This window comes from Schistocerca cancellata, chromosome 5 (assembly GCF_023864275.1).
Source record: "Schistocerca cancellata isolate TAMUIC-IGC-003103 chromosome 5, iqSchCanc2.1, whole genome shotgun sequence".
NCBI lineage: Eukaryota > Metazoa > Arthropoda > Insecta > Orthoptera > Acrididae > Schistocerca > Schistocerca cancellata.
This window is the reverse complement of record NC_064630.1, coordinates 520,031,467-520,049,785: the sequence shown is the minus strand read 5'-3', so window position 1 is coordinate 520,049,785 and position 18,319 is coordinate 520,031,467. Positions and strand designations below refer to the sequence as shown.

The 18,319-nt window shown below is 38.4% G+C and overlaps 1 protein-coding gene across 1 annotated transcript in view; it reads right to left on the bottom strand.

Moving 5' to 3' along the window:
- LOC126188640 (dynein axonemal heavy chain 6) overlaps positions 1-18,319 on the bottom strand; it is a 1,044,937-nt gene that overhangs the window by 647,342 nt on the left and 379,276 nt on the right. The gene's annotated exons all lie outside the window — the stretch shown is intronic.

Genomic DNA, 18,319 nt, shown 5'->3' with positions numbered 1-18,319 from the left:
TATAGTGCAGAAAGAGAAAAAGGCACAGTTTACATTCATTCATGAAAAGTATGGAAATACAGAGAAGTTCCCAAACTGTAGATTTAAATAGTGATGGTGAGCAGCAAGTGACATGGAAGAAGAAGTGCACATGTGAGAGAAAGTGGAATGTGATAAATCAGAAATCATGGGAATAGGGAAAAATGAAGTACATAACTGAATTACATATGAAACAAGAGAGAAGCATCAATGAGAGCAGCTAAAACAGCACATCACATGTTCATACAGGAAAGTATATCAAATCTGATGGTATAAAATGTTAAGCTGACATACGGTAGTGTCAATGTTATGACCTCACAGTTGTCCATGACATGCAGTGTTTGTTCAATGTTATTTATGAAAGCCTGAATGATATTCAATGTATAAGGTGAATTTGTGTAAGTATTCAATAATTTGGTCACGAATAATGTATTCCACTCCAGTAAATTCTAAATGAACAAAATGAATCCACATGAGCATCTACTTTTCATTGTTTGAAAGGCCGTTGTAGATCTTGAATGTTTCAGTTTTCTGCCACTACCCTTTTGATTTCCTTCCCCGGCCCCACACCACACAAGTTCCTGTTGGGAGATGAGGCCCACAGAAGTGTGTAGTAGCAGCACTTAGGGTTTTCATGTCTTGTTGTTTCTGTTTTCATACACTTGTTGTGCCTATGACTTCTTTTGTGTTTTGGTAGACTCATTTCAACTAATTTCATAGTAATGTACTATGCACATCATAGATACATATTTGAGAGCTGACATTTGTAATTTTAGTTAGTATCTTTATATTAAGCAAATTTTATACTCCAGCTCCATTTTAGTCAAATTTTTAAGTCATCCTGTTTTGGCTTATGCAGGACCTTATGTTTCCTATCTCAGGCTTTGTAACATACCATTGTAAATTGTGCTTACAGACAGCAACACCTAGCCCCTACAGTTATTTAGTTTGCAGATGTAAGCAAGTGTGGTAACACAAACCGTGCACCAAGGGTCATGAGTATTCAGAGCATTCATCACAGTATTATCATGTTTTCATATCTCATGATGATGCTAATTATTTGTATAAGAAACTTATTTTCCTCTTTCACTAAGTTTAAGGAGACAGGTATATTACATGAGATGCTTCTCAGGTTGTGGTCATCAGTGCTTCTCCTTTTACTGTTGTAACCTATTGTTGTTGTTGTTGTGGTCTTCAGTCCTGAGACTGGTTTGATGCAGCTCTCCATGCTACTCTATCCTGTGCAACCTTCTACATCTCCCAGTACTTACTGCAACCTACATCCTTCTGAATATGCTTAGTGTATTCATCTCTTGGTCTCCCTCTATGATTTTTACCCTCCACGCTGCCCTCCAATGCTAAATTTGTGATCCCTTGATGCCTCAAAACATGCCCTACCAACCAGTCCCTTATTCTTGTCAAGTTGTGCCACAAACTCCTCTACTCCCCAATTCTATTCAATACCTCCTCATTAGTTATGTGATCTACCCATCTAATCTTCAGCATTCTTCTGTAGCATCACATTTCAAAAGCTTCTATTCTCTTCTTGTCTACACTATTTATCATCCATATTTCACTTCCATACATGGTTACACTCCATACAAATACTTTCAGAAACGACTTCCTGACACTTAAATCTATACTCGATGTTCACAAATTTCTCTTCTTCAGAAACGCTTTCCCTGCCATTGCCAGCCTACATTTTATATCCTCTCTACCTTGACCATCTTCAATTATTTTGCTCCCCAAATAGCAAAACTCCTTTACTACTTTAAGTGTCTCATTTCCTAATCTAATTCCCTCAGCATCACCCGACTTAATTTGACTACACTCCATTATCCTTGTTTTGCTTTTGTTGATATTCATCTTATACCCTCCTTTCAAGACACTGTCCATTCTGTTCAACTGCTATTTCAAGTCCTTTGCTGTCTGACAGAATTACAATGTCATTGGCGAACCTCAAGGTTTTTATTTCTTCTCCATGGATTTTAATACCTACTCCGAACTTTTCTTTTGTTTCCTTTACTGCTTGCTCAATATACAGATTGAATAACACGGGGGAGAGGCTACAACCCTGTCTCACTCCTTCATAACCACTGCTTCCCTTTCGTGCCCCACGACTCTTATAACAGCCATCTGGTTTCTGTACAAATTGTAAATAGCCTTTCGCTCCCTGTGTTTTAACCCTGCCACCCTTAGAATTTGAAATAGAGTATTCCAGTCAACATTGTCAAAAGCTTTCTCTAAGTCTACAAATGCTAGAAGGTTTGCCTTTCCTTAATCTTTCTTCTAAGATAAAGCGTAAAGTCAGTATTGCCTCACGTGTTCCAACATTTCTACGGAATCCAAACTGATCTTCTCCGAGGTCGACTTCTACCAGTTTTTCCATTCCTCTGTAAAGAATTCACATTAGTATTTTGCAGCGGTGACTTATTTAACTGATAGTTCACCTACTATGATTTTCCTACTCTCGAATTCCGGTCACCCATGACTATTAAATTTTCATCTCCCTTCAATATCTGAATAATTTCTTTTATCTCATCATACATTTCATCAATTTTTTCATCATCTGCAGAGCTAGTTGGCATATAAACTTGTACTAGTGTAGTAGGCGTGGGCTTTGTGTCTATCTTGGCCACAATAATGAGTTCACTATGCTGTTTGTAGTAGCTTACCCGCACTCCTATTTTGTTATTCATTATTAAACCTACTCCTGCATTGCCCCTATTTGATTTTGTATTTATAACCCTGTATTCACCTGACCAAAAGTCTTGTTCCTCCTGCCACCGAACGTCACTAATTCCCACTATACCTAACTTTAACCTATCCATTTCCCTTTTTAAATTTTCTAACCTACTACCCGATTAAGGGATCTGACATTCCACGCTCCGATCCATAGAACGCCAGTTTCCTTTCTCCTGATAACGTTGTCCTTTTGAGTAGTCCCTGCCCAGAGATCCAAATGGGGGACTATTTTACCTCCGGAATATTTTACCCAAGAGGACACCATCATTATTTAATCATACAGTAAAGCTGCATGCCCTCGGGAAAAATTACGGCTGTAGTTTCCCCTTGCTTTCAGCCGTTCGCAGTACCAGCACAGCAAGGCCGTTTTGGGTAGTGTTACAAGGCCAGATCAGTCAATCATCCAGACTGTTGCCCCTGCAGCTACTGAAAAGGCTGCTGCCCCTCTTCAGGAACAACACAGTTCTCCGGCCTCTCAACAGATACCCATCCGTTGTGGTTGGACCTACTGTACGGCCATCCGTATCGCTGAGGCATGCAAGCCTCCCCACCAACGGCAAGGTCCATGGTTCATGGGGGGGTGTTACCTGTTATAATGATCTTATTCATAAGACTAACAGCCTTTCTTTGTTATATGAATCTGATGATGATTGAGAAGCAGTATGTCCTTTGAGGGCAGCTTCATTTACACGTCAATAATGATTGTTGTAACTTTATGTAGTGAGTAAATTTTATATGTCTGATTTACAATTAATTTCAAAAAGTATAAGTAAAGTGTTAATGAAGTGATTTACCTAATCGGATATTTTGCAATATCAGCCAATATAATTCATTAGGAGGTAATGAAATGTTGCAGGATGGACTTATATTTTACTCCTCTTACATAACTCTTTTTCCTTGTACTCCATCTGACTATATATAGATGCTGTGTATATGCACTGTGAAAGTAACACTGCCAAAATACTGTTCATATGTGATTTTAAGTAATTTTATTATCAGCTTCATCTAAAAATTTGAAGGAACTCATGATTACTTCCTCAAGCTGCTGGTAAAATCCTTTATTTAACAATCATGTTTGGTCAACAGACCTTCACCATTTTCTTAAAAGCATTTACAGTATCATATTAAGTGAATCCAAAGTCAGTGAAGCCAGATAGTAAAGCCATGAATCTGTGACTGTCGTCATAGTATAATAAAATTACATCATCAATATATAAACTGTGCTTGGTACTGCACTCTCTCATGTTATATCAGCAGTCGGAGTTAATGGTATGAATGGATGCATACCACATTCAGCTGACTGCACAGTTGTAACATGAAAGAGTGCACTACCAAGCACAGTTTATATATTGATAATGTAATTTATATTATGATGGGACAACAGTGACAGACTCATGGTTTTATCATTTATTATCTGATGTCAATGATTTTATATTCACCTAATAAATCAGCAGCTCAAGGCAGGAATCACGACTTTTCAGATATTTATGAGCAGTAGGGCACCACTCCTAAAAGTATATTTTACCATAAATCTAGATGATTGGGGAAAGCTAGTAACTGCAATCCTTAAAACAGCATATCATGCTAAAATTAATGTGAGCAGCTTTGAGACAAATGACACCACTCATTAGAAAGCCCTGATTTCATTCCATCTAGTACCTAGTTTCATTTTTTCAAAAAATATTTTAGTTAAATGACATTTATAATTAGTTTTTGATAAAACGAAAATTTATTCTTTGCATTTGAACCATCGTACTTGTTAGATTCCAGTTTCTGACACTGTACTTCAGATACCTTAATTTTTCTAAACCTGACAATACCTTTAGTTATTAGACTATTAATTGAGGATTAAATGAACTTCCATGTTTGATTCAAACAGTATCATCACCTTTAATACTTTCCTAAACAATGTCATTTAACTAAAACACATTATGGCTGGATTCAACAGCTCATGTCTAATGGTAATTCTGACCTTTACCATTTTAAAAATTAATATGTAGTGAACACAATCCAAAATATCAGCACATCAGTTTATGCACGCTCCTTGCCACCCAAAAATAGTCATTATGTGCCTAGCAAACTTATGGTCAACATCTCTAGGAAAGTTTCGTTCACATTGTATTAGACTCTGTGACCAGATTTTACACGAACAACATCTATGATAAAGAATATGTGAATTATTTAATAAGACAGATAAAAAAATCTACTTACCAAGCAGAAGCAGAACACACACATAAAATACGGCAAGCTTTCGGAGTCAGTGGCTCCTTCTTCAGGTAGAAGGGTTGAGGAGGAAGGAAGAGAAGTAAAGGAGAGGTCTAGGAAAAGGGCTAGAATTTGAGAAAGTCACCCAGAACTATGGGTCAGGGGAGACTTATCGTATGGGATGAGTAGGAAAGACTGATTATTGGGAGGCTGCATCAGTTGAGATTCGAAAACCTGAGAGCTTAAAGGTGAAAGACAGGGTAATATACAGACAGAGATTACTGATTAAACATCATGCACGAGTTAATAAGAGTGAAAAGGTAAGTGCATTGTACGTAACAGAGGTATGACAGGGGGTGGCAAAAAACAGACGGTAAAGACAATTTAAGAAGTAGTAAAATAAAATGGAGTGAAGCAAAGAGTAGTTACAGTGAAGAAGTGCTGAGAAGGAAGAAATTAACATAAATTAAGGCCAGGTTGGTGGTGAGAAACAAGGGTGTGGTGTAGTGTGAGTTCCTACCTGTGGAGAGCTGAGAAACTGGTGTCTGGGGGAAGAATCCAGATGGCCTGTGTGGTGAAACAGGTGCCGAGGTCACAAATGTCTTGTTGTAGAGCATGCTCAGCTACAGGATTCAGCGAGTTGCCAGTATTGCCAGTATACACCCTCTGCCTATACCCATTCATCTTAATTGATAATTTGGCAGTAGTCATGCTGATGTATAAGGTCAAACAGTGTTCACATAACAGCTGGTATATGACGTGTCGTTTTACAGGCAGCTCTCCCTTTTGATAGTATATCTCTTGCCAGTTACAGGGCTGTTATAGGTGGTGGTAGGAAGGTGCATAGAGCAAGTCATGCAGCAGGGATGATCACAGGGGTAGGAGCCATAGGGTAGGGAGACAGGTGCAGAAGTAGCGTAGGTTCTGACAAGAATATTGCAGAGACTAGGAGGGCGATGGAAAGCTATTCCAGGTGTGGTGGGCAAAATTTCAGACAGAATAGGTCTCATTTCAGGGCATGATTTTAGGAAATCATGGCCTTGTCGAAGTAGCTGATTAACACATTCCAGACCACGATAATACTGAGTCACAAATGATGTGCTTCGAAGTTGTTTTTTGGAAAGATCAGCAGTACCAGGATTGGATGTGATGGCCTGGGAAATTTGCTTTTTAACTGGGCTACTGGGATAATTACATGCAGCGAAGGCTGAGGTGAGAATGGTGGTGTATGGCTGTAAAGTGTCGGCACCCGAACAAATATGTTTACCATGGATGCCAAGTCTGTATGGGAGGGAATGTTTGATTTGATTTGATTTGATTTTTTATTGGTCCAGTTTTATCATACAGCACAAATTGTACAATTGATATTAGACAGGTCAAAGATAAGCTACAATAATATGCAGTATTAACAAAATAGTAGGCAAATTAAAAATTGGTACCTATTACAATTAATTTTGTTACGTATTCAGAAATTCTCTGACAGAATAGAAACAGTGCTTTATTAGAAATGCCTTTAGTTTAGCTTTAAATATTGGATGAGTTGCTTTTTTTATTTCCTCTGGTATCTCATTGTGTAGTATTATGCCAATCTCAATTATGCTCCTCTGATAGGTGGTTGTCCTGTGATATTTTTGATGTATATTTTATTTCTCTATGGTACAATAGTTGTGTACATTTTTGTTCTGTAGCAGTTTGGCTGTTTTCAGGAGGTAGTCCCTAGTGAACAAGATAGTTTCATAAATGAATAAACTTGGAAGATTTAGAAGATCAAACTCAGTAAAATGGGATTTACAGGACTCCATCTTTTTAAGGCCACAAATTATTCTTGGAGTTCTTTTTTGCATTCTAAAAACCTTTACACTGTGAGTTGACTATCCCCAGAAAATGATCCCATATTGGACTAGTGAGTGGAACTGTGCATAGAATGCCTGCAGTACTGTTTTGCTTGTTGTATCCTTTAAAATTCTTAGGCCATACCACACAGATGATACGTTTTCTAGACACGTTATTTATATGTGTGTCCCACTTCAAGTCTTACTGAACCCATAGACCCAAGAATTTTGTTACACTTACATTTTCTAGATCATTTTTTAATTGTGCTTGAACGGACATTTGATTAGTTGGAGGAATTAAATGAAAATCGACACACAGTTTTCAGTATTTATAATGAGTTTGTTTTTTGTGAACCACTCAGAAAGTCTTTTCCTAGAACTTTCTGTTGTGGACTGCCAAGTTTCTGGATTGGATCCAGTGAGCAATATGCTGGTGTCATCGGCAAACAGGATAGTTTTTGTGGGACTCACATATTCAACTAAGTCGCCCACATAAATCAAGAAGAGTACTGGACCTAAGATTGAGCCCTGTGGTATACCATATTTTATTGGTAATTTGCTAGAAAGAAAGGAGTTGTTTCTTGTTTTATTCACTTTGTTGAATTCATACTGAAGTGATACTTTCCGCCTGCAGTTTTTTAGGTATGTGCTACACCTCTTACTCCTCGTCTTTCTAATTTTTCGAGCAGAATGTTAGGGTCCAGGATGTCAAATGCTTTTGATAGAACTAGAAAAATACCTGCAGCTAATTTATGTTGATCAAGGGATTTTAAAATGCAGTCTAAGAATTTGAAAATTGCTGTCTGTGTAGATTTAGACTTTCTAAAACCATGCTGTTGTACTGTAAGAGGTGCATATTTATTTATGAAACTTAAAAGCCTGTTATAGAAGAGTTTTTCTAGAATTTTTGAGAAGGAACTTAACTGTGGCACGGATTGGTAGTTTGATATTTTTTCAGAAAAACTTTTTTTTAGCAGTGGTGAAACTTTTGCTATTTTAAAAATATCTGGAAATACACCAGTTTTTAAAGAGAGGTTGAAAATTTTTGCCGAGGGGTTTGCTATGTGGTGAGCACATGCTTTTAATATGAAATCAGGCACTTCATCAATACCACTTTTCATTTTATTGCCTAATGATTTAATTTTACTTATGACTTCATTGGGATTTGTTTCATAAACATATATAGAAGCAGTCGAGATCACTGACTTGCTGGAGAAACTGGGGACATGGCATGACGTGGGACTTGAAATGTAAAGAATGGCAGCTATCAAAATGTGAGTACTATTGTTTGTTGATAGGTTCGATGTGGATGGGAGTGTGTAGTTGGCCTTTGGTGAGGATGAGATCAGCACCGTGGAAAGTGGCATGAGATTTGGAATAGGACCATGTGAAATTTAATTTGGAGAAGGTATTCAGAGTTTCCAGGAATGCTAGCAGGTCCACCTCAGCATGAGTCCATATGGTAAAGATGTCATCAATGTATCTAAGCCAAACCAGAGGCTGAATACTTATGGATCCCAGGAAAGCCCCCTTCAAGCGACCCACGAAAAGGTTGGCATAGGAAAGAGCCATCCTTGTTCCCATGGCCATACCTCTGATGTGTTTGTATGTCTGCCCTCAAAGATGAAGTAGTTGTTGGTAAGCATAAAGTTGACTAAGGTGAGTAGGAAGGATGTCATAGGTTTGGAATCAGGTGGGCACTGACTGAGGAAATGTTCAGCAGCAGACAGACCATGTACATGGGGGATGTTGGTATGGAATAAGGTGGCATCAATGTTGACATGCAAGGTGTGTGTTTGGAGTGGCATGGGCTAAAATTTCAGACAATCTAGGAGATGGTTGGTGTCTTCGATGTAGGAGGAGACTCTTTGTACTGTGAGCTGCAGGTGTTTATCAGCTAAAGCAGACATAAGTTCGGTGGGTGCCTTGAAGCTAGAAACTATAGGATGGCCAGGACGATTGGGTTTTTAGACTGTAGGAAAAAGGTAAAATGTGGGTGTGTGTAGTTTGAGTGGATTGAGAAGTTCTATGGAGTGAGATTTTAGTCCTAGTGAGGGGCCTGAGTTTTTAAGGAGGGACTGCAGGTCAGTATGAATCACAGGGATGGGATCTTGATGTCAGATGCTGTAGGTAGAGACGTCAGACAGCTGTCGTAGACCATCACTAACATACTTCTTTCAGTCATGTACTATGGTCGTAGATCCTTAGTCTGCAGGGAGGATAATGATGGAGACATCACCTTTTTGGGAATGAAGAGCCTGGAGTTCTGCAGAGAACAGGTTAGGATCATTTTGTAGGGACCTGAGGAAGGGTTGTGAAGCCATGCTAGATAGGAGGAATTCTTGGAAGGCTTGTAACGGATGATTTTGAGGTAGTGTTGGCGGATCAAGTTGGGATCATGGTCTGAACTATTCAAGGCTGGGTTCAATGTCAAGTTTGCTGTTGTAAAGGTTTTTGGATTGGGTTGCGAAGTGATATTTCCAATGGATATTACATGTGAAGGAAAGTAGGTCCTTCACCAAAGCAGCATGATCAGATGCAAGTTTATGGCTGAAAGTGAGGCCTTTAGATAACACAGAAAATTCAGGAGGGGAGAGTGCTATAGATGAGAGGTCGAGTACACTTTATTGTTGTGACTGGTTCATGGGATTATGGGCTATTCTTGGTCTGGTAGGCAATGGTGAAGGCTGTGGATGTTAAGGAAGTTGGCGAAGCTCGGTTTGTAGCAGAGGAGTGATGGTTGATGGTGTGGCTGTTTAGGGAGCTGCAGAGGGACAGGAAGGGAAACACCACTGTTCAGGTAGTTTAGGAGAAGGTGGGATAGCTTTTTGAGGTGAAGTCTCACATGTTGTTGCAGTTTGATGTTGGCTTGGTGGATAATACCATTCAAGGAAACACGAGGGGCAGATAACCGCAGGATTTTGTAGGAGAGACATCTGGTAGAGTGGAAATTGGCTGATGAGCATATAGGTGACAGATTAGCTGGGTAAGAGCAAAACACTGCTGTATTTGAAACTGTGAAAGAGCCTGGTGTATCAGTCAGAAACAGGGACTTTAAATGTAAGGCCTTTTGGAGTAACTGCAAGGGACAAGCAGATTTCAAGAAACAAAATGTGAGACCTTAGTTTTGATAGTGCAAATGCATGCTCTTGAAAAGAGTGGATGTTATATGAAATGGGATTCATCATGGCAAGAGAGGAAAGTTTGGAGAGTTAGAAATTGTGGGAGTGGGAGAAAAAGAAAGGAAAAAAAAAAAGCAGAGTGTGGAAAAGAACAGAAGAACAGAAGAAATACGGCAGAAAAATTAGAAAAATGTGTATGAAAATCATTGGCAAGAGGTAATGAGAGGGTGATCTATATGTTCCAAAAGGAGTATGTTAGTGAAGGTCTGCACCAGCTGTCTGACACCTCTACCTAGAGCATTTGTCATCAAGATCCCATCCCTGTGATTCAATCTTACCTGCATTCCCTCCTTAAAACCTCAGGCCCCTCACTAGGACTAACACCTCAGTCCCTACAACTTCTCACCCCATCCCAAACTAGACACTGCCACATTTTACCTTCTTCCTACAGTCCACAAATCCAATCATCCTGGCCATTCTACAGTCGCTGCCGTCAAAGCACCCACCGAACGTATATCTGCCTTAGCTGATGAACACCTGCAACAAATAGTACAAAGACTCCCCTCCTACATCAAAGATACCATCCATTTCCTGGATCATCTGAAATCTGCACCCGTACCACTCCCATCACACACCGTGCTTGTCACCAGTGATGCAATCTCACTCTAATGGTCTGTCTGCTGCTCAGACAGTGCCCACCTAATAACAAACCTAAGGCATCCTTCATACTCACCTTAGTCAACTTTATACTTACCAACAACTACTTCATCATTGAGGGCAGACATACAAACAGATCAGCGGTATGGCCATGGGAACTAGTATGGCTAGTTCCTATGCCAACCTTCTAATGGGTCACCTGGAGGGGGCTTTCCTGAGATCCATAAGTCTTCAGACTCTGCTTTGGTTTAGAATCATTGATGACATCTTTACCATATGGACTCATGCTGAGGTGGACCTGCTAAAATTCCTCGAATCTCTGAATAACTTCTCCAAATTAAATTCCACACGGTCCTATTCCAAATCTCATGCCACTTTCCTTGGTGCTGATCTCGTCCTCACCAAAGGCCAACTACGCACTTCCATCCACATTAAACCTATCAACAGTACTTACATTTTGATAGCTGCCATCATTTCATTGTCAAACATTCCCTCCCGTACAGCCTTGGCATCCAAGGCAAACATATTTGTTCAAATTCAGATACTTTACAGCCATATACCACCATTCTTACCTCAGCCTTGACTGCACGTAATTACCCCAATAGCCTAGTTAAAAAGCTGATTTCCTGGGCCATCACAGCCAATCCTTGTTCTGCTGATCCCTCCAAAAAACAACTTCGAAGCACAGCATTGGTAACTCAGTATTATCATGGCCTGGAATGTGTTAATCAGCTACTTTGACAAGGCCATTATTTCCTAAAATCATGTCCTGAAATGAGATCCATTCTGTCTGAAATTTTGCCCACCACACCTAGAACAGCTTTCCGTCTCTCTACCCTATGGCACCTACCCCTGTGACCATCCCTGCTGTAAGACTCGCCCTATGTATCCACGTGCCACCACCTAAAACAGCCCTGTAACTGCAAAACATGTAAGATCAAAGAGAGAGCTGCCTGCGAAACGATACATCATACACCAGCTGTTATGTAAACACTGTTTTGCCTTATACATCAGCATGACTACCACTAAATTATCAATTAGGATGAATGGGCATAGGCAAAGGGTGTGTACTGGCAACTCGCAAAATCCTGTTTTAGAGCATGCCCTACAACATGACATTTGTGACCTCGGCATCTGTTTCACCACATGTGCTACCTGGATTCTTCCCGCAGAGACCAGTTTCTCAAAACTATGTAGGTGGAACTCGCACTACAACATGTCCTTGGTTCTCACTTCCCATCTGGCCTTAATTTATGTTAATTTCTTCCGTCTCAGCATTTCTTCTCTGTAACTACTCTTTGCTTCATTCTGTTTTAGTTTTCTACTTCTTTCATTGCCTTTCCCATCTATTTTTCACCGCTCCCCTCCCACCACTGTTACATACAATGCACTTAGTTTTTCACTCTTATTAACTCATGCTTGATCTTAATGCAGTAATCTTTGTCAACATATTTCCCTGTCTTGCATCTTTAAGCTCTCAGGTTTTCAAATCTTCTCTGATGCAGTCCCCAACAATCAGTCTTTGTTTCTCATCCCATACAGTAAATCTCCCATACGGTAAATCTCCCCGCAGTTCTGGGTGACTTTCTCGAAATCAACCCATTTTCCTAGATCTCTCCAGTCCTTTTCTTTCACTCCTCTTCCCTCCCCTTCAAACCTTCTGCCTGAACATGGAGCCACTGGCTCTGAAAGCTTGCCAATTACAACCATCTTTTATGTGTGTGTTCTGTTGTCACTTGGTGAGTAGATTTTTTTACCTATTCTATTAAATAATTTTTTCAATAATTGACTGTATTTGTTGTTATAGAATCCATGAACTGCGAAAGGTTGGTTACATATCTATAAATGTTTGTGGTAATAATGAACTCAATTTACATAAATTTGTCACAGAGTGCATAAAAGTCATATTTATTTTAATGTGTTCTTGGTTGACTCGAGACCTGTACATAGTCACCTATTGTCTTGTGAACTGTGATTTGTGGGATGATATTTGTGAAGAACTGTGTCATGATTGCCACAGAACCACTTATGGGCTATGCTGCCATTGACAATAATTGCAGTATGTATGTACTAGTCTGGTGGTTGTGAAATATAAATAGAAGTTTAAAATAAACTGGTCATTGCTCAAATATGTTTTAAGCAAAATAAATGTGACATGTTATTGAAAAGTAGGGTCACCATTCAAGATACTTTCAGACTATGAGACAGCAATTCTGCATGTGTCACAAAGGAACTTTACTCTGAAATCAGGCTAATACATTTACAAATGGTGCCCCACCTCTAGATCATGCTGTGGGAAAACTAGCATGAATAAGAAATCATGAGCAACAAATTTAAAAATCAGTGGTAGTGAACAACTTGTATGTGGAATGTGTTGAAAATGGGACAGGTCCCTGTGTTAAAGTTAAAAGCAAGTATAAAAATCTGACATAATTGGAAGGGCCACAAGAAATGAAATGTATAGCAGTGTATCAAAAGTTAAAGAAAGTAATCAGGAGTCTGGTGAAAGTAGAGATGATAACATTTGTAACATTAAGTCAGCTTTGAACAATATTCCAGCTTCAGTGCAAGTTTGTTTACAATATATATTAGAAAATGTTCCTGAAATTTGAGTTTGGAACTAAATGTTCTTGGTATTGACTTACGTAGAAAGAAAATGAAACTAAAATTGAATGTAAAAAACAGATGGACTTTGTTGTTGTTGTTTTGAACTGATTTCTGATATGAACCAAAGAAATGGTGGAGATGTTTGGTGTAGTTCACAAAACAATTACAGTAATGTAAATGTTGATAACTTCGCTAACACTGAAAGAGAGTGTATGCAAGTAGTGAATGATAATGTGTACAAGTTGACATTATTGTAAAAGGTTATTGAGTTATAGAAAGTATTAATGACATGCTGGTAACTTTATAATGGTGAGACCAGATGTGTTCCGATAGGGTATGAAACTGTTGAGAAAGTGTGATGGAGGAGAGTAAGACTTGTGTTGTTAGCAATAAGATAAATGAAATGCAATTAGTTGAAACTAAAGTAAGTATAATTGAAAAAAAGTGTATAGGTAAGGAAAGAAAATTTTGGAAAGATAAGGATTTCTAAAGTAAATAAGAATGTTGTTAAATTATGTCCACAATGGTAGAAGTTGACAATGGTATAAACGATATGCAAAAATTAGTTTTCAATGTAATTGTTGAGTTTTATGGAGTATTAATCGTAGATGATGGAGTGTTCAATGAATTTGCTGTTGGTTTTGTTATCACTGCAACTGACTTGAATAACGAGACTAAGATCTAGATGGAGGAGCATGAGTCAATGTAACTGTGGACCAATGGATAGGTAGCGTGTTCAGTGAACATTTGTGAATATACTAATTGGTAAGTAGTGCCTCCCCAAGTGGGTAATTTCTTTATTTCCTTGGATCGCAGTGTTCTCGAACTCCCCTATCCATAATTTGTAATAAAAATTGTAATCTCCCACTGTGTTCATTTCAGTGTACCCTGATGTTTTGTTTCAGTGAATGAATTTTTATAAATCAACAAATGTTAAAACATTTGAAGACGAAGGGTGAGAACATTATTTTAATGGTATGGTCACTAAAATTAAATAATCTCTTGTTTTATCTTCAGCAAGATTTCTGTAAAATAACAGAGTTCTTTCAGTACAAAATAACATAGAAATTGAGGTAAGCCAAAAATTTAAAAAAACGTATGTGAATTTGTTAAAAAGCTTTACTGAAAAAATTAAAGACAACTGAAAGTATGGAAAGCAATAGATATTGGTTTAGCAGCAGTAAAGAAAATGTGTAAAAGTTTCAATTCAGTATAATTTGTTATAAATATGTGGCAAGCAAGCACACCTCATGCCCTCCCTGCCAACTGCAGCATCTCTGGCCAGATGGCTCTCATTCTCACTAAAGGCCAGCTACACACATTTGTCCACATCAAATCTACTAAGAAACAACGGTACTTACATTTTGTCAGTTGCCATCCTCTCCACGTCAAATGTTCCCTCCCATACAGCCTTGGCATTCAAGACAGGCTCTTTACAGCAATACACCACCATTCTCACATCAGCCTTCACTGGATGTAATTACCCCACCAGCCTAGTTCAAAAGCAGATTTCTCGGGCCATTACATCCAATTCTGGTACCGTTGATCCCTCCAAAAAACAACTTCGGGGCACATCACTGGTGACTTGGACTGCAATGTATTAATCAGCTATTTTGACAAGATCATGGATTCCTCAAATCATGCCCTGAAATGAGATACATTATGTCTGAGATTTTTCCCACCGCATCTAGAATAGCTTTTTGTCACCCTCCCGATCTCCAGAATATCCTTGTCAGACATATGCTCTCTCTGCACCCATCTCCCTACCCTGTGCTCCTAACGCCATGACCATGCTCACTGCAACACTTGCACTCTGCACCCTTCTACCACCACCTATACCAGTTCTGTAACTCCAAAACATATACTATCAAAGGAAGATCCACCTGTGTAATGACACAAGTTGTATACCAGCTGTTAAGTAAACACTGTTTGGCCTTTTACATCAGCCTGACTACCACCAAGTTGTCAGTGATATTGATAATTATGCTGCCATCCTGGGTCTACAAATTCAGATAATCTCATATTGTTAACCCTGTTTTGGTTAATTTTTCTTGTGGATAAAGATCTCAGCCACTGTCCAGTTTGAGGTGGCCTTTATAATCACTGGCTAATGTATATTAGCATCTTATATTCTTCACCCCACCTGATGGCTTTTTCCAATGTATACCTTCCTTTCATCCAAACCTAATTTTTCGTTTGCCTCTGATACGAGGAAGATGTCTGTGCCTTCTGCCTCATTTGTCTGTGCCTTCTGTCTATTTTGAAAAATTAGGAATATTTAGTGAATCTCAGTATGGTTTTAGGAAAAAGTTGTCTACTGTGGATGCTATAGACTTTGTAGTCAAATACTTACATCAAGTGTTTGAGGATAAGGGCTACGCTCAACTCACATTTTGTGATCTAAGCAAAGCTTTTGACTGTGTAAAGCATAAGCCACTCCTAGAAAAACTGGAATTCTATGGCATTAGACATAACAGCCTTAAATGAATAAAATCATATCTTCAGAATCGTAAGCAAGTTGTTTGTGTAGGGAGAGAAATGTCGAGTATAGAGCAAGTCAAGGTAGGTGTTCCGCAGGGATCTGTGCTGGGCCCCTTTTTGTTCCTGATAATGATAAATGATCTGCCGTCATTTATCAAGTCCACCACTGTGTTGTATGCAGATGATACAACATTTCTTCATGCTAGTGAGGATTTCAATAGCCTTAAAACTTGTGCAGAAAAGACAATTGACCAAGCATCCTATTGGTTCAAGGCAAATGGATTCCTGCTGAATGAAAACAAAACACAGCAGATGGTCTGTAGTCTTAGAGACAAGCTTCTGTCAGATGATCCAACTTATGTCAAATTTTTGGGGGTATACATTGATGATAAATTATCTTGGGGTCAACATGTACAATATATTAGCGGTAAATTGTCAAGAGTTATTTACCTGTTAAGGCGACTTATGGATTGTGTTCCTGAAAAATATGTTAGAACATCCTATTTTTCATTCTTTCAAAGTATAATAACATATGGAATTATTTTGTGGGGGAACTCTAGCTGTGTACATGACATATTAATACTGCAAAAAAAAGCTATTAGGATAATTACTGGTTCTGCATATAAGGCACACTGTAAACCATTGTTCTGTGAACAGAAAATCACGACTGTTATAAACTTGTACATATACTATGTTCTAATTTATACGAAGAAGAAATTACCAGAAACAAAAACCAGAGAAAATGTACACAGCCACAATACAAGAAGGAATAGGTGCCTCTATATTCCTTACCACAGATTGTCAAAGTTACTCAACAGCTACGAAATCATGGGGTACAAATTATTTAATAATCTTCCTCAATCTGTTCAAGAATTACCTGAACAATTATTCAAACAAACAATTCATGACTGGCTAGTCCTTCACCCATTCTATGACTTAACAGAATTTATCAACTGTAATATAATACTATAATGTTAACAAGAAACCTGTTGTTTCTTTCAAACTATTAATTGTATTTTAGTATGTATATGACGTTGTCTATTGCTGTAATGGCCGAATGACAATAAAATTATTATTATTATTATCATCTTCTGCTACACTGGACTGCTGCTGCTTATTTTGCCTTTGATAATGTTTTCATTTGTCAGTCATAAAAGACAGTTCTCAAAACTTGTGCCTCTGCTCATAATCAAACACAGTCCTTTTTATGGAGCTAAAATCTGCAATATTTCTTGTGAACATTTCATGAATTTTAACTGAGAGTGCTACCATTACTGCATCTGCTAAAGTGCAGATGTTGAAGTTGGGGGAATCTTTGTTGTGGAGGACAGCATTCGTGTGGGAGGAGACCTGTTTTACAGTATCTAGAACAGAGTCTCCGCCTTCCAGCATAGGCTGGAACAGGTCACCACAACTGCTGCTGCACTGTAGCTGGACATGCTGTTGTTAGCTTTCCTGTTTACCATTTCTTGCAATTTAGGAATTTGCTGAGTACAGAAAATGTAGCAATATTCTGAAGAACACTACTGTTTGTACAAGTTCCATTTATACTAAACAATAGTACTTGACAAAACACTTTGAATTTCACTGAAAATTTGTGATATGTTCCACTACAAAGATCATCTGGTCCCTACTCCAAGGTTTGTACACATACAATCATCCTTTTTGTAAAATCTGCACCATGCAACTATCTACTGTCACTCACTCAAGCATTATTATTAGTAAATACTACAACACCAAAGGCAGGGAAACAAATGAAACGATCCATGTTCTTTAACAACAAACATGTGTTTACTAAATGGTATTTTATATAGAAATAATGACAACTAATTGTCTGAGCATGTAAATGAACATAGAAGAACTACTTGTGTTAGAAATACCCAGTATTCTGATACTGAACATGCTCCATCTACTCATGTGAGCTGGTTCAGGCTGATGTCACAGCAAAGAGGAAGCAGCCAGCTCATAGTGAGTGAAGAAGCAGTGGGAAGGGCAGGTGGGTAAATGAAACCAGGTAGCTCCACATGAGAAACTGCCGTCAATTAATTTATTCTGTAGACACTGATGTTGGGCAGCCAAGTGCAAATCATTATATTTCTCACAACTTATGCAACATTATGGTGAATGTCATTTTCAGACACATTTTAAATGGACATCAACCTGAATTTCATGACAGTTTTTTCACACATTAATCATACAATCACCGGATGTCAATAAAAACTACTAATTTTGCTTTTCACTAAAACGCCAATGTCAAGTACCACTTTCTGAGTATTCTTGATTTGACAAAGAGCTTTGAAGTTGAAGTCTGTCAGTGAGCTTCTGTGGGTGGATTTCATTCTCTTAAGTGTGGAAAGAAGTTGTTCACATATGTACGTCCAAACATCAACATAATCATATCTGAAAACTTGTAAAATCATGGAAATTTCTGTCGACAAAAATTTTTATACAGTCCATGAGACTTATTTAATTATGAAGCTTGTCATGCAAGTGCCTGTCATAGTGTAGGTCTGTACATTGGTAATACAGCTGGGCATCATGCACTGACATACTGTAAATTAATGTTTGTGTGTCTGACCTTCACTTTGAAGTTCCTAATCCAGCCATCATGCTGATTTTTATCTACTTAAAATGAGCTATTCACAAATTTAA